At 40.8% G+C, this 27,058-nt stretch overlaps 1 protein-coding gene across 1 annotated transcript in view; it reads left to right on the forward strand.

Annotated features, from left to right (window-relative positions):
• The first annotated feature begins 3,600 nt into the window (after positions 1-3,600).
• Positions 3,601-27,058, forward strand: part of PLPPR1 (phospholipid phosphatase related 1) — a 209,192-nt gene continuing 185,734 nt past the window's right edge. Inside the window, exon 1 of the mRNA XM_037494446.2 lies at positions 3,601-3,635. The gene's annotated coding sequence lies outside the window, so the exon portion shown is untranslated. The remainder of the gene's footprint in view (positions 3,636-27,058) is intronic.

Consider the following 27,058-nt stretch of genomic DNA (forward strand, 5'->3'; position numbering starts at 1 on the left):
GGAAATACAAAGCTTGATGAATCCGTGTAGCTGGGGCCTGACAACAGACTCTGCCAGGGTCCTGAACCTCTGTGAGATGTGAGAGGTGAAAAGTGCTTGAGGCCTGTTAATGACAGACCTTGCTGTCTCACACTTGTCTCCAGATCCGAATGTGGAAGGGGTTAGGCACCATTTACACATTTTTATAGCATGCTTTTCATCTTGTGCATTTGAATATATTAGTTGCCTGGTGATGTGTTTGAGGGTGCAATGTAGGAAGTCAGAAGGAAAATTGGAAGGCATTTGGCTTTCATCTATTTCATTTATTTAAGCATAGGGGGACAAAGCCTCCAGTCCTTAAAAACACCATATAATGAAAATGTTAACATAACATACATACAAATTATGGGGAGCTTGCTGTGCATGACAGTGTTAAGTGTTTTATGTACATCATCTCATTTAATGTCTCCATTTCATGTTTCCCCCCAATTTTAAAAAGTGAGCTGCTTCTCAACCTCTCATAACAGTACCACAAAGGATTCTACTTTATTAGAAATTCTGAATTTATAGTCTCTTTCATTCTTGACCTTATTGGAGCTATGAGATGGCGAACATGTGTCCGTGAGCATCAGGGAATGATATCCTGTACCCAAGGTGACCCCAGACAAAGAGAAGAGCTTCCCGGACACTTATTGTTGGGGAAATGCCTTTACTGCTAGAACTACCAAGTCCAGACCTGCTGCACCCCAACCCCACTTTGCTCCTTGGCTCGCTCACTTCTGGGATTCAGAGCCTTCGCTTACTCATGCTTAGGGCAGGGGGAAGGGCTTTTCTACCTCAAGGTTCTGCCAGTGCCAGCAACCTATAACTCCAGCCAACATTATTCACACTGCTCTGAGGGCAATGTGGTAACAAGGAAGAGCTATCTCAGATGCCTTCCAAAGATCGCGGTGCCAAGAGGAAGGAATGAATAAACAGGCATGGAAGAAGGAGGTGCAGATATTGTGGATGGTTCACGAAGGAGGTTTTGCTGTTTTTCAGGAGAAGCTGTTCTCTCTTACCTGGTGGATAAAGATTCAGACTCACTGTCCTTTTTAAGCAAAGAGATGCTGCTGCAGTGCTACTCTTTCAGAGAGCTACTGAGAGAAGGAACCAGCCACTACAAGGTGTGTGTGGGGGAGCAGTTCCATTTCTTAAGAACTTTCCCTTTCTATTTTTTTAAAAATTCCTTTCTTTCTTTCTTTCTTTTTTTTCCTCCTAAACTTTGCTTTTGTTGGTGGTATTTAGACAAGCTTTTTTCTCTCCTCCGGGTGTGCTCTAGGGCTTGATCTAATTGTCCTGCTGTTCTGGTGTCACTGGGCATTATGATTGGGAAGAGGAATGCGACCAGGTCAGAGTTCAGAACAAAGGCATCTGCTCACTTGCACTCCAGAGTGGAAATGGTCAGAGGTGATCTTTAATGAAAGCTTGAAAAGATTTGCCTAATACACCGTCTTCTTTTCCTCTAAAGTTGGGGTGATCTAAAGGTAGTCCTTTTTTGGAGGAACCATAAATGAATAACAAGAGGAAGGAGTATCTTTACAGGGAGTTTCCTGCTTGGGATATCTTTTCATCTGAAGGAGAGAAAAACAGGAGGGACACACAGGGTGATCAAGCAAGAAGAGGTTGAAAATGGAAGTTCTTGAATGAGTCCTAACCACTGGCCTGTTTTGCTCATAGAATAGTCTCACTGAAGAAGAGTTTCCACTCACTGGCAGACTCTAACCCAGCACCCCCCAGGTCCTCAGGTTACTGCGCCATCACTCTTGGGGGCTCAGGTTCTCTGGACTTTGCATGTAGACAGTTCTGCTTTACCAAGTAGTCAGAATCCTTACCTAGGAAGACATCGAACTGCTTCAATATTCGAGGAAAGTCTGACAATGGATCTATTGTTCTTTTTGCCTTCTTGAACTGGGTAAATGCCTCCTCCACTTTGCCCTCTCACTAACGGAGGCTGACAATGGAGTTGCTTGAGACTCACCTTCCTTCCACTCCTGCTTTGGCCTTTGGAAGAGGGTTGTGATGTGCCCCTCAACGCTTTCTTCCCACCAGACCTGTTTTGGGACCCCAGGGGGCAGTTACCTCTTTCTGCCCCCCACAGAGTGGAAGTGGGAGAGGAAGAAAGCTACACAAATGAGGGGCCTCTCTGGTAGCGCAAGGGTTTAAGCACCGCAGTACGAAGCATTCTGCAGCCTCTGCAGCATGAGTTCGATTCCCGGCCGGCCAGAGAGCAAACCACATGGTATAGCAGACCTCTCCTGTCACGCCTGCTGCTCCCCTCAGCAGTGTATTTCAGTCAGTCTGCCTGTTCTGTTCTCCACTCTGTCTCTGGTGAATCCTCTCACACACACAGACCCCCACCCCTCTGGCCTGTACCCCAGCTCTTGTATGCATAAATGGATAAATCTTTAAAAAATTAAAAAAAATAAAACAGAAGTACTTCGAGCCTCCCTGGGGGCACAAGGGGTTGAGCACAGCACTGTGAAGCTAGCCACAGCCTCTGCAGCACAAGTTCAATTCTGGCCTCTGCAGCACAAGTTCAATCCTGGCTGGCCAGGAAGCAACCCACATGGTGCAGCAGACCTCTCCTGTCTTGTTCACTGCTTCTCCCTTCAGCGAACTGAACTCTCCTTCAGACTGACTGTTTTCAGTCAGTCTGCCTGTTCCGTTCCCCGCTCTGTCTCTGGTGAGTCCTCTCACCCCCCACCCCACATCTCTGGCCTGTACCCCAGCTCTTGATGCATAAATTAAATTTTTTTTTTTTTTTTAAAGAATGCTACACAAATGAGGAAACTCATTTTAGTTCAGGTGCTGTCTGTGGTTCCTCTTGACCTCTGGGGAACTGCACCACGGTGCCCCGCCGCACAGAGGTAGGAGCAGTCCGCAGCCTCCCTGGAACAAGCATTTTCTTGCAGCAAGGAGAGTCCTCCTTAGAGGACTTGCAGCCGAATTGGTCTCCTCGGTGGGGTGGGGATCCCGCCACCGGCTTCCCCCACCGCGGGCGCCAGGGCGACCCGACGCAGGGCGCACCTCTGCTGTCAGGTTTCCCCGCTGCCTTCCGGGATCCCCACGGAGCCTCCAGCACCCTGGTGGGCACAGCCTCGCTGCTCTCAGCCCCCAGCTCTCTCTCCGCCCGGTGCCTGAGCGCCGGAGAGCGCTCAGTGCGCCTCCCTGAGCATGCGCGGCGCGGGCCCTCCCCGCCTCCCCGCCACCCCAGCCCCTCCTCCGCGCTGCCTTTTGCTTCTTCCTTTCATTAAACAAACAGGAGATCCTGAAACCTGGACCCTGTAAAAGCGGTACAGCGAGAAGGAGGCGGAGGAGAGGCAGAGCCCACGATGGGTGCCGAGGGGTTGCTGTGATCCCGCGCACCCCGCTCCACGCGCGCGCGCGCACAAACACACACACACTCGCATACTCGTACTCGGGCACAGCTACACATACTCTCACAAACACACACTCGTACACGCCCGCGCCGCGCGCTCGCCGGCTCGCTCTCCCACGCAGGCAGAATGCAGCAGAGCCCGGGGAGCGCGTCTCCCGCCGCTGCCTGAATGCGCCGCGCTCCCGAGAGCCGGTCGACCCCGCAGGGCGCCAGGGAGGACGCTCCACCACGAGAGGTGAGTGGGGTGCCTGCCCCGCGGGCCGCTCCGGGACGCCGGGGTGGCAGGAGCAGGTGCCCGGCCCCACGCGGCAGCACAGGTGGCCCAAACCCGGCTTGCGGGTTTGAAGGTGCATAGGAAGGCGGCGCCCGGGCTGTGCCGGGCGAGAGGGGGATCTCAGGAAGGGTCGCTATCTGCGAGGTGTCAGCAGAAAGCTGCACCCTCCCTGATCGTAAAGTTTCCTCCCTTGTCATTTGGGGAACGTGCAGACAAAGGGGGCGTGGAGGTTTCCTTCGTCCGGTCGCGTGCCACGCTCCTGGCTGCATTCCGGGCTGCACCAGAGCCGGCTTGCAGGCGGGGGCGCCTGTGGGTGGCTGGTGCCAAGTCCTCCGGCCCCAGCGGGGTTGGGATTTCTCACCCCTAGATGAAAGGGGTGTCTTTGATTTCCCTTCAGGCGTGGGCACCTGTCATCTTTCCTCCACCCCAACCTCCGCCCGCGCCCTGGGCGCATCGTCGTGTGTGCGCGGTGTCACCTGGGGAATTGGAGGGGTAGCCTTCGGCTTTCTCATTCCGCTTGGGTGCCAGAGGCGCCGGGGTGAGGCTGGGGTCAGTGCGGGCATGAATGATGAGTTACTGAAAGGCTTGCCATAATCACCTCCTAGAAATGCTTGGAGCCAGCAGGGATCTGTCCTCCCCTGGGGAAGGTGCTGTCTTCGCAGGCACCAAGGCGGCAGCCCTGGGAGATGAGCTGGGGCTGCCGTCGCCGCGACAGCAGCCCAGGGAAGCTGGGGCTTCATTTTTGCCCTGGGGTTTTATGACACACACGTGGAATAAGTGCAGGATTCTGAGCTGTTTTTTTTTTTTTTTTTTCTTTGTGGGGATGTCTTTTTCCATTTCAGCCTCTTTGGTGTGAGAGATTATCTGCAGCCTGATATCTAGCTTGTGGACATGCACCTTTCTGATCTTTTCTGTCCGGTCGAAAAGGTCCGGAGAAAGGAATTCCCTGAAATGCCAGCCCCAGTGGGGCAGGGTCAGAGTGCAGAGCTGTTGTTAGCACCTGGGAATAGCCACAAATCTAATGGTCGTTTGAAACGGCAAAGTCAGAATCCACACATGAGTAGTCCAGAACCGGGACAAAGGGGAATAGAAGAGGGAGAGATGATGGTCATGTAGGAGAGGAGAGACTAGAGGCAGATTAAGGCAGGAATAAGGCAAGTGTGAGGCAAAGAACCCTGCAGCCTTTATTGAATTCACATGCCCTTCTACTTCTCCTATGGTTGGTGGGACTCTAATTTTTCTCTGGAATGTCACATCTGGAGCATAAGACTTGATTATTCCTGGGCTAACCTATAGAGCAATCTAAATGAGATCTTTAATTCTAGAAAGTGCCATGTGTGAAAGTTTCTCTATCTTGTCATTTTGTATATGCCTGGAAGACTGGATGGACAGACAGGTACATTCTTGGGTCTTTATATCTCAGGAGCCTTGAATTTGTAAGAGAAGTGTGTGGGATATCTGAAAGTCAAGCTGATATGACAGAATATTGGAAGCGTGAATCTAGTACTTGTGACTATGGGTTGGCAGAGGGGATTCTCTTCACTTTAAGATGGCAGGTGGAGGCCATCTCTCTACTGCCTTGGGGAACCTTTTTATTTTTATTTTTGACATTTTTTAAAAGCTTTGCTGAAGTGGAAAAGAGTGTGATATTAATGAAGCTAATTGAGAAAGTAAGTCACCATAGCCAAAGGTGAAGTTTTTGAGAAAGAAAAGGAAGGGGAATAAAGGAAAGAGAAAAAGAAGGGAATTAAGAAAGGGTTGCATATCATTAAAACAACTTTGCTCTTCTGATTAAAAAAAATTCAGTAATATGGAAATCCAAAAGTTTTTTCTCTCTTTTTTTCAAACAACTAGTCAATAAAAAACCTTTTTAGAAATATTTGCAAGGTGAGAAATTGTCATTGAAGGGGTTTAAATATAATTGTCAGCATGTCATTTTTATTTCATGATGAATATTCTCATCATTTTCTCTGCAAAACTTGGCAAGAAAAGATTTAGATTATTTTTTGCTTTATATTAGAATTTTATTTTTCTCTTTATATTTCCTTTTCCTACATCTGCAAGTTCAATTCATTTGGGTTATATTCAGATCCTATTTACAAGTTGTTTGTTGATCCCCCTTCCCATATTTAACAATGTGGGCCCTGTAAAAATATGTAGTATAGTTCTGCCCCCAAAGGGTTTATGATTTAGTTGTAAATGCAAGATTCACGTGCATGACATAGAGTAATATTGCTCTGCATTGCACTGTGAGCTCTTAACATGTCTGCTGTACACTCCCTCCTCCCTCCTGAATTTTCTCAACATTCAGAAGATACACATCAGCACTTCTATGCTGGAGGCTGAAGGAGAAAAACAAGAAAGTAAAAAATAATGCCAGCTTTCAAGGAGGGAGAAGCAGATTTTTAGCTAACTGTGATACAGTCTGATTAAATGATACAATTGTAGAATAAATTAAGAATCAACAGTTCAGGCATATAAATTTTTTTTTTCTTCTGGAGAATCTGAGCAGGTAGTTTTTGAGATATTTTTGAAAAATAAATAGTCCTTTTCCAAATAGAAAAGAATAGAAAGGACATTTCAGTCAGAGGAAAGTATGAGAGTGCCCAGTAATTTAGGGTAGCTGTAAGCCAACCCATGAGGGTAGAGCACAGGGTGCTGGAGTGTGGACAGGGCATGAAGGGGCGGGGAATGGGTGACACTAACAACTAATGCCATAGAGGAAGTGTTTGGGCAAAGATAAGATCTGGGGGCTTAGAAGCACAAAGGGAGGGCATCCCACTAAAGAAGATTGAGAAGGCTTCTTAGGGAGTTGGCATTGAGCTGAGTCGTGAGGGACAAGAATTAGGCTTTCCAGGCAAAAAAAAAAAAAAAAAAAAAAAAAACTCTATGTGAACTGGAAGTAGTTCTCTGTGGCTGCAGTTTGAGACATGGGTTTTAGATCCAAGGAGAAACAAACCATTAGGCCAGAGAGATAAGTAGAGATCTGGTGTGATAGAAATATGCTCTCCTCTCCTCCCATATTGCTTCAGTTCTATCTGAAAGGCTAGGAGAGAGTTTGGAGATTGGGAAAGTTTGAGGTATGATTAGATTTGCTTTAGAAAAAGAAGGCTGTGACCACAGTGCGGAGGATGGTTTGAAGGTGGTGAGACTGGAGGCAGTTCACCGTGGAAATGTAGGTGTGAAGTGATGAGGACAGCTGCAGTAAGAATGAAGATAAGGCATCTAGCTGGGAGACAAGTGAAAAAAGTAAACTAATCTAAATTTACTAATCTAAGAAGGGCCTTCTGAGTGCTGCTACAGTAGCCTGGCTCCCTCAGCATTCTCTTACCTAGCTCTCTTTCCTGGGCTTTGAGGGAAAGGCATTCATAGTTGCATTTCCAGCAATCATCATGACCCTAGTACAGAATAGGAACTTAATAAAATATTTGAATGAATGATTAAATCAATGAATATATGCCATTCACGAAGTAATGCTCTCTATATTAGAACTGTAGATGTTCAATCATGACTTCTATTTCTCCAAAGTGATCAACCTTTGGGAGGTCATGGGTGCATGATAAAGGAGATTACCTCTGTGATGAACTGTCCACGAAGCACCAATGAGAAGGAAGCTTTGTGACATCCCATTTCTTACATTAAAAAAAATTATATTACTGGCCTATCTTGGGAGAAACAACACTTAGCACAGTTCCTGATTCATAATAGACTGGCAGTAAATCTGAATCTCCTTTTCCTTCCTTCTTACTTTTCAGAATTTCCTGATTTCAGGCACTTTGATCAAACTTCTCAGATAGTCTGAGGCCATAGAGTTTGTAGACCACATTTTTTTCACGTAAAGATTTTGTAGCATTTTGGCATCTTGGGTGAGGGCTAGGCATCATATGTGCCAGTCATCAATGGTGCAGCCCTAGGGTTAGGTCCCTTACTGAACCAAACCCAAGTGTACTGAGTTTTAATCTTAAAGATCCTAATAAGAAGTGTCAGAATGGGGGGGCAAAAAAAGAAGTATCAGAATAGATAAGCACATAAGAATTTGTTGCAGGGGACAAAAAAGAGGTATCAAAGATAGTGCTTTAGATTTGACCTTTGGTAGTTGGGTGACAGTGGCCAAAGAATGGGGAGCCCAGAAAAGTGAAAAACTCAATACTATCTTGTGGAAATTGATTTTGGGGTGATGCTGGCACATCCTGGAAAGCACACAGTACATATTTCAACATGTAGTGATTTTATAGGAAAGCCATCTATTGTTTTTGTTAAAGGAGAAGATGGAGAGACAGGAGGCCATAAAGCCAAAAGCTAAATCTTAAAATTCAGCAAAATGTAGGGATTGAGGAAAGATGAAGCACCATAGAAAACTCATACCAGATGGGGAAGAACAGGGATGAAAACAGAAGCCTGAGGGAATGAAGAGAAGGATGGTCTGACTTTACAGGAGCAGTCCTATCTGTGTGGCAGGCCTTGTACAAGTGCCTGCGTGTGGGATCTCCTTAATCCCCATGCCACCTGCGATTCCTCTCTCTATTTGATCACTGAGGCGGCCGAGACACCACAGTTCTCATGCTCAGAAGTGGCCGAATTGGGTCTCAAAGTCCCTATTAGAAACCATACTCACTGACTCCCTTTATCAAAGGTGTAAATTAACCAGGATGATTTTAAGTGTGGAGAGATTGAAAAGATTAAAAGTAGGAAGCTGAAAAATGACAATGAAAGGAATTCACTGGTGACCATTAAGAAAGCAATTTTAGTGCAGTGGTGTGCCTGGACGCCAGATTTCAGGGAGGTCAGTGGGGAACAGGAGGTAAGAAAAGCAGAGAAATGCACACCTATCAGTCATTTATGAAGTCTGGCGAGGAAGGAGTTATTGGGCTATAGGGAAAAGTGAACCTCGAATACAAGGGGGAGCAGATGTGAAGAGTTTGAGTCTAAGGAGTTTGAGTCTGTGGAGAATGATAGCAGGAGAGGAGAGGGAGGAGGGAAGAGAACTCTTTCCAGGAACATGGAGAAGTGGATGTGAGGACAGATGTGGGGTGTGTGTTTGTCCCCGATAACTAAATGACTGGGGTGCTTACCAAAACCAAGAGAATTCAGATCCTTGAGTGTCCTGGAAACTTCAGGAGCCTCTGAGCTCCCCATACTCTAAGGGTTCACTTGGACTTGCAGGGTGATGGACCTCATTCTGGAACCTGGTGGCTGAGCACAGACTCTGGAGTAGACAAGACTGTATGGGAATTCTGGGTCTACTACCCAGAATCTGTGTCACTTTGGGCACACAGTTCATCTCTCCTTGCTTCAAATTATTCCCGCTTGTAAGATGAAGATAAACATCTTCACTCATCACCTGGGGTTGTGAGTTAATATTTATAAATTTTGACATAGAACAAATACTTCAATAAATGATTGGAATGATGTCTGACAACAGTGAGGTTAAAAACATAAAGCTTTCACTTTATGCTTAGAAATGTAAAGACTGTGTATTTTGGTGTTCCTTTAAACTTATTTCTGGTTGGTTATAAACAGCTGGCTCTAAACCTATCTTTCTACGTGCAGGAATTAAATCAGCAGACACAGATATGGTAGGAGCAGATCAGTTCTGCAGTCATAAGCCTACGTAGAGTACCCAAGGTGTGTTTGCCCATGAAATTTGAGTTCTTCTCACCTATCTGGGGAAGATAAAAGTTTGCCTGCCTTTAGGGTGGTGCTTGCATTCTTCATGCTCACAGGTTTCAAACAACAACTACTTAGATGTTTAGCAAACTGTTTTCAGGAAAGTGACTACATGCATTAATTATAGCACCTCTTTGATGTTGAGGGATGTACACTCTAAATATCTCCGATGTGAGGTTTGCAACCTTCTTTGGGAATTAAATACCTCTCTTCATAGAAGTGTTTGTAATGTGTTTTAAGATAGAATCCTAGTGGATTTGGAAGCCCTACCATCTAGCTAGTTGGCAACAGGGCAGTGACAGGGACTTAGGTCAGACCATTACCTAGTGCCTTTGTATTCCACTCTGCTAAAGACTTTCATTAACGCCTTGTAATCAAAGATTGGTTTTGGAAAATATTTAATTCATCCTATTTATGTTTTAGCCACAGTGAATTTATTACAGTGCCTCAATTGAGAATTTTCTTTTTCAGCTTCAGGTCTTTGGACATTCTGTCCTCTCTGGCATTTTCTCCTTGCTGCCCCCTCTCTGCACCCTTAGTCCTTGAGGTCAGAGTCACTTCCTAGCCAAGATTGTCCTGACTGTTTTTAGCACTAAGGCTGGCTTCCTTTTCCACATGTTTCTGTACCCCCAACTTTGTTATTTGCAGCCCCCAACACAGCATTTGACACATAATAATTACTCAGTAAATATTCTGGATTGAATTACTGAGTGAATTAATTTTGTCCTTTTTAGTCAGTCACGATTCCCTGATTATTCAGCTTCATGTTACAGAAAATCATAGAATTTTCAAGTTCAAAGCTTCACTGGAAGTTTTTTAATCAGACTAAGTGAAACAAGATGAGGAAGCTGAGAACCAGAGAGTGACTCCCTAGAGGCCATATAGCTAAGCGGTGTCAGAACTGGGACCACAACCCCAGGCTTCTGATTTCAAATACTGACTTCCCCAGGGCCTGATCAGGGTGAGCAAAAGGAGGCAGGGCTGTGCAGATGCAGGGTAGGTCCCTGACTTTATTTGCACCTTTGATGTCTTATTCATCATGATCTTTTTACAAATTGATTTTAAAAACTATCATTCGCCTTGATTATTAAGTTTTTTTGGCACTCATTTAAATTTTTCATGAGATGGAAGTGCTTTATGCACTTCAGCCTAATCCCAGATCTGATTTTTCCACAAACAGGAAGGAGGATACTTTCTAGCCTTCTAACACTGGCATAAGGAGGCCATTACACAGTATGGCAAGAGCCCTCATTGAAAATATTGGAGGATCCACCATTCAACATGGATGTACTAGCTATTAATAAAAGTCTCATTACATGGTAATATACTAATTAGGAAATGTTACATTCATGGTGTAAAAGCAAGACCAAAAGGAAAAAGTAAAAGCTATTTGCGTATCCCCTATGTATCTGTCTGCTGCGGGACTAACGGAGAATGGAGAGATCATCTAGACTAGTTTCTTCATTTATAATTTTATGCATATGGTTGTTTATATACTTCTATATTTTTGAATTTTTGGAAGACCCGAGATGAAAAGGGAGAAAATTATTTTACCCATCAACTTGGCTGATGTTGGCTTATGGCACTGCTGGCCTATTTTGAGGATTTGAGCCCAGAAAGTGAAAAATACTTGGGCATTTTTGGGAAAAAAAGGAAAGAAAAGAAGAATTAATGGAAAGGGGAAAAAGAGATAAAGGGGGTAACTTTGAGGGGGTATCTACTAATTTCCACACGTTACTACTGTCACCTACAGAAGTGGCTTTACAGATACTATTTCATTAATTGACACAGCATGCTGGAATTGGTATGAATGCCTCCATTAGACAGCTGAGTAAACCAAGTCTAAGAAAGGTGAGTTAGTGTATCCAAGCTCACAAAGCTTGAGCTGGATTCCAACCCAGGCCTAAGTTCAATGCCTGTGTTCATTCCATTTTATTCTCCTGCTCCTGAGAGACTTGGGGTGACAGATTACCCCATCCCTTCTCACCATCATCAAAGCCTTAGGATCAGGCCTTCAGCAGTTTGTCTGGGTTGGCTGCATGGCAAGTCAGCAGGCAGCTTCACTCCCTGTTGTTATTGCTCCCTCTATGGTACATTTATCTTCTCCATTAGTCAATAACAACAGGAAGCAGAGATACATACATTGGAAACAAATACCTCTCTTTGTGTCAGTGTTGTAAACTTTTACATGACATAATAGCACAAATTTTATATTGCCTCCATTATGTTAGATCAGGCTTTTTCTTGGGGTATTAGCCATCAAGTGTTCTAGAAATGCTCAGACACGGACTGCGGCAAAGGTGATCATAATTACTGGAGCAAATCTGTCACAATGAGGGGTAATATATTTACATGGCTGACTGTCAAGGGTTTCCAGGGTGCTCTTTTTTATTGACATTTCTGATAAGTAGACTGGAACAGTGACCCCCCAATATTTTAAATTCAATGAAGTGCATAATCAAGTGGAATCAGATATAATTAAGAAGAAATAAAATCTGGTTGAGAGTGGTGCAGTTCAGCTCTGAGCTCTCCAAGCTGGGCATGCTTTATCATTATTTCCATCTTCCAGCCTTTGCTAGCTATCGCTCCCAGGCAAACCCACACAGTCAATGCTCTAATAATCAGCCCACAGGCTTCTCTCCTGGGGGTCAGAGGAACTGAAAAAAAAAAAAAAAAAGTAGAACCTTTTCATTCACACTTGTATTACCTGGAATGAAATTGTGTGTGTGTGCGTGCGTGCATGTGTGTGTTGCAGTATAAAAGCAAGGCTATATCTCTAGGTTTGAGAAAAGCATTTGGGCTTGGTTTTTTGCATGGGCTGACATGTAACATGTGACACAATTCCTGGCTGTCTTATTTTGGAACAATTAGAATTTTTAAGCAATCAAAAAATGAAACCAATTATATATGTGCTACAGTGTTACACAAAAAGCAGATATAATGAAGTATGTGATGCAGAATGTAAAAATCAGTCATATTTCTGCCAACCTCTTTCCCAGAAAACCATTGTCAATTGGTGTATTTTACTCCAATTTTTTGTCCATTAACATTTATATATATTAGACTCTATTATTTTAAAAGGTGGGATTATACTGTACATATTTCAAAGGAAAGTAATTTCTTTAGATTAATAAACATTTGGTGACTATTTCTGTTGTTTGATAAGTGTAAATGCTGTTTTTGTTTTGTTTTGTTTTGTTTTTTTCATTTATTTATACAAGCACTGGGTATGGTCTGAAGCGCCGGAGGGTGAGAGAATTCACCAGAGCCAGAGCGGGGAGCAGAGCAGGCAGACTGACGAAATACACTGCTGAGGGGAGCAGCGGGCGGCAGGAGAGGTCTGCACGCCATGTGGGACCTTCGCCTGGCGGCCAGGATCAAACCGGTGCTGCAGAGGCTGCGGGCAGCTTCGCAACCCAGCGCTCAACCACTGAGCCACCGGGGAGGCCCTGTAAATGCTGTTTTGCTTCCTAAAATAGAACTCAGCTGACATCTCCTAGGGTCCTTTGGCCATCTGCCTTCATGTATATTTTGTCGATCAGTCAGTGAGCTGTTTCTAGGAGCCACCTACTTTTAGAAGCTGGCACTCTATTTAGCAAGGCATAAAATAATGAATTAATTTGAACTTAATGAAGGCCTTGATTCACAGAATTGTTGGAAGGGATGGCCCATTCCAATTGTCTTAGTTTTGTGGATGAGAAAATTGAGATCCGTCAAAGTTGAGTGACTTGTCTAAGGTTCCACAGCTGGTGATTAGAGACTGGAATGAAAACTGGTTTCTAGCCTATTAAGACAGTGCTGATTCCATTATACCTGACTAAAAACAGTCCTTACATCTGGAAGAGGGAACTAGGGAACTCACTTCCAAACACTAGCTTGAGCAATGAATCCCTAACAAATTGGAATTCATGCTTTATGTAAACATTGTCATCCAAGAGCTACTGCAGATATCCTCAACACCCCTCCCCGCACAACCAAACCCTGCACCAGCTCCATCTGCTTCTCCTCCCTGGCCTGACAGTCTTCTGTTTTAGTTAACACTTTGACCATAATTTTTCGTAACAGCCTCACCATAATGTTGAGATGAGATGTGCCCGCGTTACCTGGAAAGGGTATTCTTCTCTAAATATATTAGCGGAAATTTATTTTCAGCTTCACTTCTTGCCATCTTAAATGTTAAGGAATGAATTCTAAAATAAATGCATTTTACCTGTCAACTTTAATTAAGGCAGGGAGTCTTCCTTCTATTGACTGATGATTTTTCTCTGTGATGTGAGCATAAGTAAAACTCTGATTCTTAAGTATTCCAACCTGGTTTCCCTGCCATGGACGCAGGATCATGTATTATGATAACAGTTTGGACTGTGGAGTCAGATGAGGTTGGTGTCTAGTCCCAGCTCTGCCACTGGCATTGTGATCCAGGTCAAATCCTTAGTCTTTCTAAGTCTCTGATCCCTCACCTGTGAGATGGAGATAATAAAAGTACCCATCTCTGAAATAGGGAATGTAAAGCATTTATAAATTACTGCCTTACCACAGAATTTAGAATATAATAAGGACTAAAGAAGTTGTAGTTATACTGTATCATTCATTGTTTATGACATACACAGGGCATGTAGCTGATAGAGCTCTCAGAATCTAACGTGAAGCTTTAATATACAGGGTTGTCTTTTTCCTGGTCGCTTATTTAGGTTTTCTAAATTCCTGCTATGAGTGAGACCATCTGGTATTTTTCTTTTTCTTTCTGGCTTATTTTGCTGAGCATGATCCCTTCCAGCTCCATCCATGTTGCTGCAAATTGCATGAGTTTATCTTTTTTGATTGCTGAGTAATATTCCATTGTGTAAAAATCAAAATCAACAAGCAGCTATAAACCAGAGACACACTACGGGGGGAAGGCAACTCGGGAGGAAGGATTAGGGTCAAAATAAGGGGGGGTGGGAAGGTGGGAATTGTATGGGGAATATAACCAAGATGAAAATGCACACATTGTGCAAAAATGAAAAATGATGTAAAAAATGTATAAAATAAAATAAAAGAACACTAATGATAAAGGACTGATCACAAAAATCTGCAAAGAGCTGATGAGACTCAACAACAACAAAGAAAATAATCCAGTCAAAAAATGGGCAGAAGAGCTAAAACGAAACTTCTCTGAAGAGGAAATGCAAATGGCCAACAGGCATATGAAAAAATGTTCAACATCACTTGTCATCAGGGAAATGCAAATCAAAACTACCATGAGATACCATCTTACACCAGTGAGAATGGCACATATTAAAAAAACTAGCAACAACAAATGTTGGCGAGGGTGTGGAGAAAAAGGAACTCTTCTGCACTGTTGGTGGGAGTGCAAACTGGTCCAACCACTGTGGAGAGCTGTGTGGAGATTTCTGGACTTACTAAACATAGAGCTTCCATATGATCCAGCAATTCCACTCCTAGGTATTTACCCAAAGGACACAGAAACATCAATTCCAAAGAACACCTGCACCCCTATGTTTATAGCAGCACTGTTTACAATTGCTAAGCTTTGGAAACAACCCAAATGCCCAAAAATAGATGACTGGATCAAGAAGATGTGGTACATATATACCATGGAATATTACTCAGCATTCAAAAAAGATAAACACATGCAATTTGCAGCAACATGGATGGCGCTGGAAGGGATCATGCTCAGCGAAATAAGCCAAAAAGAAAAAGAAAAATACCGGATGGTCTCACTCATAGCAGGAATCTAGAAAACTTAAATAAGGGACCAGGAAAACGAATAACTATAAGAAAGTGAAAATCAAAATCAACAAAAAACTACGAACCAGAGACACTTTTAAGGGGGGGGGGGTGGGAGGGGAGAGATTGGGGTCAGAATGGGGGGGCTGCAATTGTATGGGGAATAAAAAAATAAAATTTATTATTAAAAAAATAAAATAAAATAAAATAAAAGATAAAAAATACAGGGTCATCACATTTTCTTCTCTGACTCTTTAACCCCCTTTAAAAAATTGTGATTTGACCCAAGATGTTAAAAAAATGATTCACTATGCTGGTAATCCCCAAATGTCATATTTTTGTTATCCATCCCCAAAATAATAGGGAATACCTTTAAGGTAGATCCAGCCTTCTAGTAAGTCTGTTCTTGAACGTCCAGAACCATAGGAAAAAAAAGTGAGAACTTTTCTTTTTTTTCAAAAGTAATTCTGAATTATTTTTCAAGTTGAGTTTAGGAAACAGCTATCATTTCAGTGATTCCGTGTTTTACTGAAAGGAAGTTTTATAGAATTCTAATTTCCTAAATACTATTTTATAAATGAAGTCGATTTAAATATTATTAAAAGGTGAAGGAAATAGGAATTATTGTTCCAATATTATAGGAGATGAAACGCAAACTTCACCTTAACAATGGCTCTGCATGGCCTCACCCAGGATGTCTTCATCTCCTCTGACTTAATCTCGGTCTTCTATTCCTTTTCTCTAGAGTAACCATTCCCTTGCTTTCATCTTTACTCTCTTGCCCATTTTATTTTATTTATTTTTTATTTTTTGAAAGATTTATTTATTTTTATACAAGAACCGGGGTACAGACCAGATGTGCGGGAGGGTGAGAGGATTCACCAGAGACAGAGCAGGGACGAGAACAGGAGGACTGAAGAAATACACTGCTGAGGGGAGCACCGGGGGAGACAGGAGAGGTCTGTTTCGCCATGTGGGGTTCTCGCTGGCCAGCCAGGGTGGAACCTGTGCTGCAGAGGCTGCGGACAGCTTCACAGTGCGGCGCTCAATCGCCTGCACTGGGAGGGCCTCTTGCCCATTTTAGACAGCCCTTGCTGCTAATCCTTAATGAATGACTTATACTCTCTTCCCTAAGCAACTTTATAGTCCATACCCACTACCAAAGAGAATATAAAGATCCTTTGGACATAGTGGAAAGTGCGAGACTACAGTAAAAAGTTCTGCATTTGAGTCTTGGCAATGCCACTTAGTCAGTGTGTGACCTGCACGTTTTCTTAACCTTTCGAGATTTACTTGTTTCGTGTATAAAATGGGGACAAGGATAACTCACAAATTGTTCTGAGATAATATATGAGGGGGTGAAATTTAAAAGTCTGCAAAAGTGTTTATTTGTTAATACTTTGTTACTAATTCAGAACCATTAACTTACAGAAAATGAAGATGAAGAAATTCTTCCATTAATGTGAGGCTCAAATTTTTACTGTTCACTTAACAATCAAAAATCAAAGTATGTAGTATGATTTAGACAGAAATACACAAGCTGACTGAGGATAAAATCACTCCAAGATCAGATGTGTTTCTTTCTTATATGACTTGGTAGTGTTCTGTGGTGTAAGAGTACATATTTGGCATTCAACCTAGTTGGCCCAAAATTACTTATCTAAAGCACTTAAGTTTTATGCTTACTATGTTCTTGTTTTAATATGAAGTGTGTCTGAGATTACTCAGAAACGTTGAGGAGATTCTCAGCCTTGATTTAAAACTGTGTGAGTAGAGGAGGGGGCTGCCCCTGTTGTTTGAGGGGCAGAAGTTAATGGGTCTGTGAAGTTCTCTGAAAGAGGGAGATGGTGAGAACAAAAGGAGGAATCAGCTGCTTCTCATGAACCAAGGCATTGCCAGATTATAGGACCATGTGTTTCGAAAGCATCTCTGACAAAGTGAGGATTCTGTACCTCTTACTTCTATAGATTTGGAGATACCCAAACCATTTTATTGAAAATCACTTGAAAAATTCAACTGGATGAACGGGATACATCTGGATATGCTTGAGATCTTAATGACAGTCAGGCAACAGTTGAAACTGGACACATTTCTTTTCTTTGATTATTAGACATATTCATTGAATAAAATTCTATTCATTGAATAGAATTTTGTTGAATGAATAAATGGAAGAGCAAATGAATACGTGAATATCAAGAGTCATGAATGATGGGATGACCTTGAGCTTCTGAGAGCTGGAAGTTAGATGCCTAATGGAGCTACATATTTGGGTAATGGGTAGGGAGAGGGTGAGTTAGAAATGTGCTAGATTAGAGATTCCAAATACTCTCTCTTAAGAAGATATTTTGACAAGATAGAGTTAGATAAGAGACTTATCTCAAAGTTGCCTAGATGGTAGTTTGTGATATCCTTGTACTGACATTTTGATAGAGACATAGTATAAAACAATGAGATGACCATGGGTTCTGAAATACAAATGATTTTCAATTTCACATGGACAAGGTATTTAACTCCTCTGACTTGCAATTTCCTTATCTGAAAATTGGCTAATAACACCTACCTTATAGGATTATTGTAAAGAGTGTGTGGGCTGTCTATAAATCTCCTGGCTTTTTCATTCTCAATAAATGTCAGTTGGCTTCTCTTTTTCTTACTCTTGGATTATAAAATATCAGCAACACCCTGCAGATACAGACATGCTAAAAATGAACAAAGAATCATAGCTTCTTCCAACATTTAGAAATTCGTATTAACTAATCAAATACTGGTTTGCTGTTACAAAATCCAGCATCTATATCCTTAAGCACGTTTGTGTTTATGAGGGTCTGCTAAACAGAAACTTCACCTTATCAGTTGGCACTGTATGAACTTCACCCAGTATAGTTTCTTCTTTGACATTTTCCCACTCTTATGCCTCTTTTCTCTGAGCTACCTTTCTTTTCCTTATATTTCTTTTTATCTACTCCTGCCCCTCTTAAAGAGCTCTTGCTCTGAATCTTCATGCATGACTTCCACCCCTTCCTTCAGACACCTGTGCCTCCCACACCCCCATCCAGAGCAACACAAGAATTACCAAGTTCCATTTTTTTTTCCTTTTCCATCTCTGATCCAATTTTTCATCTCTTATTCTTACCAAAACCAACAAAATCTCCTTTATCTCTTCTTTTTTCTGAACCCTTGGCCCCTTCAGGTTATCCTTGCTATTGCTGTTCTTGCAAATCTTTGTAATATATTTTAATGTATTTGTCTTATTTTTGTGCCCTCATAGGTATATGGTTTTTAAAGTAGAATTAATTGAAATCCACTGGTTTTTCTAGAAAACTCAGCAGCAGAATCATTTATAATTTTTTTAGTTATATATTTACACTCAAGACTCTCCTCTCATATACAAATACCAACTCCCTTTAATGAATGAACTACCATTTCTAGAGCTTTGGAATAAGGGATTTTTGCCCCTTTCTTTTCTGAATTCCTTGAAATACTCCTGATTGACTATCAGGAACACTGTTTTGAGATGTTTCCCTCACTTCTACATCACTGTTGATCAGAATAATTTACCTAGTATTAGTCCCCCTAATGACTTCATCTACTCTTTGAGAAATGAATTCACAAAAAGAATGTTTGTTAGCTGTGTATGTGAGCACAGAACTATCAAATTGCCTTCTGCCAGTCTGTGGCTATTTGCCTTCCATCCCTGCTCTGTATTGCATGTGTCCATCCTGTGGCTTGAGCACACGGTTCCTTTCCTTCACCAGCCCAAGCAGTTTCCATCACACTCTTACAATGGGATCACATCAGTGTTTTCCCCCCACCCCCCATTTTATCTCCATTATAGATTATAATCAGCATGAACTCACCCTGAGGCCTGAACCATGCCATTTCCTCATCATTTGATGAGTATTTGTGTTCTAAAAATATCTAGGTTTATAATGGTCATGGCATAAGTTATTTCTGTCTTCAAATACATCTGTAACTGTCGTTTGTTTGGAATGCCCTGTCTTTGAGTATTCCTTCCATTTCTGTCTCTTCTTGCCCCTTTTGATTACTGCCATGTGTTTCTTTCTCTGAAGCTACTGGTTTCAACTAAAATCTATGAAGATCTTTTAGAATTGAATTTTTATTGTTGTGGGAGGAAATGGTTTAGCTTAGGTGGGTCTTGGGACCTTCCTCGCATTCTGCCGTATAGGTAGGTGGGCACCTGGCTTGTTCACAGAAGAAATTCAATTAATACTTGTTGATTGACTGACTGAGTGAATCACCTGCTCCTTCATCTCATGGGCTCATGCCCATGAGCAGTTTAGCCCAACTTTCTTCCTTCTTTCTCTGTGTCTTGAGAACTATGTTAAAAGAAATGTGCCAGAGAAACAGGCCCATAAATAGATCATTACTCACAGGGAGAAATGCCAAAAAGCCTTGTTCTGTGTCCAAGGAACCATCAGGACTCCTGAAAAGCAAAGTGAAAAATGACAACTGAGCTTACTATTTCATTGAAAAGACAAAATACATAGACCTAAGATAGTATGATCCTTGATCTAGTGAGTGTTTGAGGTTAGAAAACATCAGGCCTGTTCTGAGTTAACTGAAAACTACAGGGATCCTAGAGCCCTTGGTGTAAACTTCTTTATGAGTCTCATATATTCCTATTTAGTATCAAAGAAGAACACACTACTTTGGGAAGCAAGACTGTTCTAGAAAAATGGGGCTAACAAAAGATAGAAAAGATAGAAAATGAATCAGACATCCCTTTGCAGGAAGAGGTTTATTTTTCTTAAGGTGAAATATGAAGTTTGATGTGATGCTGTCTTATTTCAGAGAGATTCTTAGAAGCATTGATTTTATAATAGGAAACATGCACATCTTCTAATGCATTTGCATCGAATGGTCATACTTTAAAAGCCACAAATCCTCAGAGGATAGGGAAGATTTTTGATTCAGAGCCATTTTCTAAAGAATGGCCATTCACTAGTACATATGGAGGATGAAACCTTGAAAGATAGAAAAATATTATCAGTATGTATGGCTTACAGTGGGTTAATAAACTTACTTTCAAAGAGCACTACAAAATGATAAGAAACTGTCAAGAGTAAAATGAGCAAAGGGTGCTATGAACAAGAAACCTGTAACAGAGAAAATTAGAAATGGCCAATAACTATATCAAGGAGAGTCCATTTTGACTAGTAGGAGGAGAAATGTAAATAAAACCTCATGATGCCATTTGTAGCCATCAGATTAGTAAAAAAATTCTAAAAATTCTACTCTTTTCATTCAGTGGTGGCAAGTGTATGCATGGGTGTATGTGAAAACAGAAACTTTGTACACTGCTCATGGTTGGGTGAATTACCATATTTTTAGAACTTAATTGAAAAATTTTTCAAAACTTAAAATCACATACCTTTTCACTCTGTACTCTGATTTTGGGGAAGATATCCTAAGGAAGCGAGGGCATGATTATTTAAAGATATATATACACACATACACACATATATATTTATATATACACATACATATATATGTATATATACACATACACACACATAAACACACACACACACACTTTGCCTTTGAGTTTATTGCACTTAAATAGCAAGAACAAGAGGTTCCTTAAAGATTCCAGAAAAAAATCCAAGATCAGTGATTCTGTGATCCCCAAATTGATTTGAATCTTCCTCAATGCCTTTTTGGGCAAAAAACCTATTTATTGATAAAATATGCTGTCTACCCTGAGAAGCAGAGGGAGTCACAGAGCAGCCTGGGTTTTAAACATAGGGTCATGAATGTAAAAGACAGTAAAGCAATGAAAACTAAATGTATTTGAGCTCTCCAGGTAGATGTTGGTTCTAATTTTTGATATATATGAGGAAGAGATCTCAAATAAGTAAGTGTATATTTACTGCTATTTTAGACATTTGTAGCAAAACTAATTGTGAAGGGATGGCATCTGGGACAGGGGATATTATAGAATAATTTGAAGTATTGTAGAGTAGGACAGAGGAAGTATCCCAAAAGAGGAAGTCTGGTCTTTCTATTGGTAGTGCTAAGTTGATTAAAAAAATAATGTTTATAACAGTCAAAATTGGCCTAAGTGGATGCCTCTGAACTATTTATTCTACTTCTAAAACCTGAAAGAATTACGTGACCACAGTCTTTTAGCCTTTCATCTTACTGTCTCTACACTGCCCTTTTATCTATCACCACCTCTTACTTAAACTCTTTAGCTTTTTCTTTGTGAGTAGAATGTTTTACCAAAATTCTACTGTCACTGTAGATTCTCTTTAACTGCCTGCTCTTTTGGCTTCCTTTTTTTTTAATATTTATTTATTTTATGCATATAAGAGCTGGAGTACAGGCCAGAGATGCGGGGATTGAGAGGATCCACCAGAGACAGAGCAGAGAACAGAACAGGCAGACCGACCAAAATACACTGCTGAGGGGAGCAGCAGGAGAGTCAGGAGAGGTCTCCTGTGCCATGTGGGTCACCTCCTTGGCCGGGGATCGAACTCATGCTGCAGAGTCTGCGGATTGCTTTAGCTTCATAGTGAGTTGCTTAACCCCTTGTGCCACCAGGGAGGCCCCTCTTTTGGCTTCCTTGACATGGTTCTTTCCTAATTTTCCTTTTGCCTCTATGACTTCTTACTTTCAGTCTAGTCTTCTAGCTTATCTTATTCCATCTGCCTTTAAATGTTCATGTTGATGAGCTTCCATTTTCTGCTTTCCACAATGCCCCTAGTATTGCTTCTATTTTTGTTCCATCCTAATTAAGGCTGTCATCATTTTTGGTGATATTTTTTAACTCTTAATTGGTCTTTTATTTCTCTCCAATTGGTTGTAACTACTGCTGTCTAATCTGTCTATCTATCTATCTATCTATCTATCTATCTATCTATCTATCTAACAATCATATATCTCCCTCTAATCATATAACCTATTTCTGTAATAATTTTCAATAGTTTACCATTGAATTCTGAGCTCATCATTCTAGTATTTGGAATTCTCCAATTTATAAAGCTTGACTGTCTTCCCCCTCTTATCTCCTACCTGCTCAAACTGAGCAAGACTTCTTGCCTTTCCACAAGTATGCCCCGCATAGTCCTGCTCCTGTGTCTTTAACTTTGTCCCACATGAACCTCTCAAAATTTTAACTACTCTTCAAAACTTACTAAAATCTTCCCCCACCATCTGAGATGTTCCTGATCAGAAATTATTCTTTAATTAATTTTTGTTATATTCTGTTATTTTATTTGTGGTCATTTATATTTACTATATCTTTATAACTATTTTTGTACATCTGTTTGTCTCCTCTGCACATTCTTGAAGATGTGTTTATTTTTAAATTTAGAGATACAGAAAGAGTATTAGTAATTCTAACATCTGCATGATGATAACCACTCTTAAAATTCTTTTTGTCTACACACAGTGCTCCTTGTTTAAAAATATAAAATATCACGGTATAAATATTCTTTTATGACCTGATTTTAGTACCTAACTAGATGTCAGGATTGAAAGGGTTGAGTCAAAATGGTAGTTAAAGAATTGTGGTAGAACTGACTGCCTGAGTTTAAATCCCTTCGTCACTACTTACTAGCTCCGTGAACTTGGGGAAGAAATTTTATCTGTTTCTACTTCAATTCCGTGATCTGTAAAATAAAGGTATTAATATCTATTTCTTACGACATAGGATTAAGTGACAAAATCCACATAAAATATTTACAATGGTGTATATAACATCATAAGCATATACTAGATATTGCTTGCTATTATTACAAAAACTGTATCTTGAATAGTTCCATGTGATAAGAAATATGGCCTGGATTAGCTGTTCTCAAGTGTTGGCAATCCCTCACACACACATGGGGACATTTGGCAATATTGGGAGATATTTTTGGTTATCACAAGAGGGGATGGAAAGGTGCTATTAACATCTGCTTGGTAGAGGCTGGTGCTCCTACTAAATATGTCACAATGCACAGGCCAGTCCTCCACAACAAAGAATGTTCTGATTCCAGATGTCAGCAGTGGTGAGATTGAGAAGCCATGAGCTAGGGTGTCCAGCAGACTGAGATAGCCAAGAAGACTGGGATGGCTTGGATTTCTCTCTACATTCTCCTTCTTCCTGTAGGAAGCTAGCCTAGTGTTGTTCCTTTGCACAGCAGTTAGAAAGGGCAAATCCCAGTGTAAGGGTTGCAAGCCATTGTGGCTTTTTTTTTTTTAATTTTATTCTACCATAGAGACTGGGCACACTTTTAATTGAAACTCCTGTTAAACTGTCCTCCAGGAAATCTTACCAATTTATTTACCCAGTAGTTGCCTGTACTTCATTATTTTACAAGTACTTTTAAGTTGGTGTTAAAAAGATATTAGCACATAAAGTCCTTGATCAGTCAGATGAAATTAAAAGGCCAGGATAGAAACAAAAGAAAACATAAACTTTTATTAATTCATTTTTGGTGTTTCCTTTTGGAAGAGTTCAGATTCACATGTTCAACGGCCCAATGGCATCTCAACTTAGATGTCACACAATACCTAACACAAAAGATGTAAAAGGATTTCTTTATTCTCATAAACCTGCTTTCCCCACACTTTCCATTTCCATGAATGGCACCACTGTTATCTAATCATTTGAGCTGGAAACCCAAGTTTGGAAATTCTTTCCAAGTCTTGGAAACTCCCTCTCTCTGACTCTCTTTCCCAATCAGTCACCAAGTCCTCCATCACTTTATCTTCTAGATGGCTTTCATATTGGTTCCCTGTTTCCTCACTTCCATCACCATAGGATTCATTTATACTCTTATTATTCCTGCTTGAAACATTACAGAATTCTCTGTGTTCACTATCAACTGCCCCACCATACCTCACCTATTCAAAAGCCTTTAGCATTAACTTTTCAGAATAGATATAAGAACAAGTCAGTTCCATGACAAAAATTCCTTCAGTTTGTATGTTTTTAAAATTCAATAGCTGTGTCCTTCAGGAATTAAGTTAAACTTCCTTTCTTGTCCCTGTTTTAGCACCTTACAAGATAATTCATATGAACAGTTGGGTAGATGTTAATTAAGTGAATGAGTGTATTTACAAATGAATCAGTGATTGCAAAAGAGATACTTCTGTTACTGAAGTAAAGGACTTGGAAGTTGCAGGGCAAAGATGCAGGGTGAAGGGTAGTCCAGGTAGTCCTAAATGATTTGTGTATTAAACTGAGAAGTCAGGATTTTATTTTGTAAGAAATCAGGAACATCCTGAAATTCAGATAATCTCTAGAAAGGGAAATATCAAACCCTTGTTTGTAGTGTATTTCAATGTCAAGAAGATTATTAGCTTGAATGCTCTTATTCATGCTGAATCACAATTTCCAGATGAAACTTAATCCTCCTAATAGCCTGACTTCTATAACCTGACTTTTGCAAAGGCTTCAGATTCCCAAGATAAATTTCAAAGCCCCTCTCATGTATTCATTTCTTTGGAAACAACCTTTGACCTGTGTCAGAAAAAGTTCCCAACAATATTACTGAAGTATGTTAATAACACAGTCAATTGGAACAGAATCCAAAATGATTTGGTGGCGTCAAGGTGTAATATTTCTATTAGGTCTTCCCACCTGTCCTTGGTTGTGCTTTGCACAAGCCCACTAGCCCTTTTTTTGACAGGATTTTTTTTTCATGACTCATTGCTTATCACAATGTCCTGTGATCTCCAAGTTTATTGAAAATTGATTTCTTCCAATACCTCTGCCTGCATCAGCCACTGAAATTCTTGACCATCGAAGGAGGGTGAGAATTACAAATAAATAAATAAAAGGAGTCTTCTTTGTTTCAAGTCTCTGACTCCTGCTATGCTGCAGACCTTTTCCTGTGTGCATTTGCTGTGTCAGCCAAAAGTGCAGCAGACAGAATGGGAATTGAGGAAGGCCATTAGGAGCTGAAGCAGTAGGAGCTTTGGCCCTGCTGTGAGTACGAACATGGGGAGCATCTGTGGCAGGAGTGGAGCTGGGGCACTTTTTTCTTTGCTCCTTCATAACAGCGTGGCCACTTCATGAACAAAAGGATCCATGTGGACTGCTTAACCCGGGCTCATCCATTCAGTTTCTAAGATTGGGAGTCCCTTTTCATTGAAACCAATGATTGGGTAAAGAGGCTGGGTCTTCTTTTAGAATGGGTTCGTCACTTATTCACTTGGAATAAGGTCAATAAAGTTTCCTTGAAGGATTTATGTATTCTGCACAGTATCATCTGTAACATTGGTTGGTTTTGAGTTTTTATGCTAACACTGAAAAAGATCTAATTCAGAGTCCTTCCTCTCCAATGCTAATCAAGGAAGCATCCTTTTAATACCCATGTAAGAGGCAGTCTCTAAAAGCAATAGACTGAAATATGTTAAAAATGCTTATTTCATTCAAGACTGAACTTACTTTATTTCTCTGTGACAGTTGTATTAGTCTTTCTGAATGCTGTTTGGTCAAGTATTTCAAGTAAATCATAAGTCAGCTAATTAATTCCTTATAGAATTGGATTAGATAGATACATTTCAAATGGCAGCTTTATGCTTACTCATTGTCTTGAATAACCTTAAATATTATCGCTATCTTCCTGCTCCATTATTTATGAAATCACTGCCCTTGGTATTCTGCTTCAGGTCATATAAAATCACTTACAGATATTTTCAACACACACACAGAGGCCCTTTATGTCATAATCCTATTTGATGGGTTTTCTTCCCTGCATTACCTCATGTGGGAATTCTTGTCTTAACTTTATTGATCTGTCTGGCTCATTGTGCTGGGCTATTCGGTTCCACATCACATGGGTAGGATAGAGAGGTGCAGTGAGGAGATTCACACGGTCTGAGACTTCTCTTGCCAGCAGAAACAATTAACTTCATCTCTTTTGAGCTGTCAGTTTAGAGTCATTGTTTGCTTAGAATACATTTGCATTGAAACAGCATTGTTTGTTTACATGATGCAAATCCCCCAAAGCTAACTATCTCCTCTATCTGTAGTTGGCACCTTCCATTTTATGTTCATTATTAAGATAAAAGCTGTAATCACAAGTTCCGTTTATTGAGTCATCTTAAGTGCCAGACTCTGTATATGTATTTTATACACATTATCTCTTTAATCCTTTACTATTCCAGGGAAATGCTAGGCATTATTACTATCCATACTATTCAGGTGAGAAAACTGAGGTCCAAAGAAGTTGAGTAACAGCCAGTATGTGTTAAGTATCAAGATCCAAACTTCTGACTTTCAAACCTATATTCTTAATCATTATATTAATAGGATTCAAAGGGACTCTGTTCTGTCTTTCCATTTCTTTCACTTGTTAAAACATCTTATCTTAAAAGTTCCTGAAATATATATTCCTATAGATTTTACTTATGGGTCTTATTTTAACAATGTTGGTTAGGTGAAACAGTTTTTAGTTTTCTCTCTGGATCATTTTTTAGAGACAAAACATCCCCAGTTTCTTCTGAAAGAATGTATCGGGCTTTTGCCCCACAGGATGATGTAGTCTCATGAAATATTCATTCCTTAGAACCATACATGACTTTTATAGATACTGTTTTTCAGTGTCTCGTCTTTATTCTAGTATTTCAATCACACTGTCTTAGGTTATTTCTGCCCCCCAGTTCTTTTTTCTGGTAATGGTGTTTATAGACCAGGACTAGGTTGTACCCACAGACTCCCCTCTGACTAAGATGAGGTCATGTTCTAATTTCAGCTACCCCCAGGTCATCTGCAAATCCGGAGGTCATCTTAACGAGTTTCACACTCAGCAAAGAGCCAAAGGATCCAGTTTTATTTGGGAAATCAGGGCCCCTTATTGTAAGCAAGAGTCAAGATTTAAATCTACCCAGATATGCCCACCTAGAATTAAATTAGTATCATTAGAATTTTAGTCCTTGGGCATGAGAATTGCCTGAATGTAACCTATGATACATATATATATATATATATATATATATATATATATATATATAATAAATAAATCTACCTT

Source organism: Talpa occidentalis, unplaced genomic scaffold, assembly GCF_014898055.3.
Source record: "Talpa occidentalis isolate TD23 unplaced genomic scaffold, MPIMG_talOcc4v2.1 talOcc4.7, whole genome shotgun sequence".
In the NCBI taxonomy this organism is placed as follows: Eukaryota; Metazoa; Chordata; class Mammalia; order Eulipotyphla; family Talpidae; genus Talpa; species Talpa occidentalis.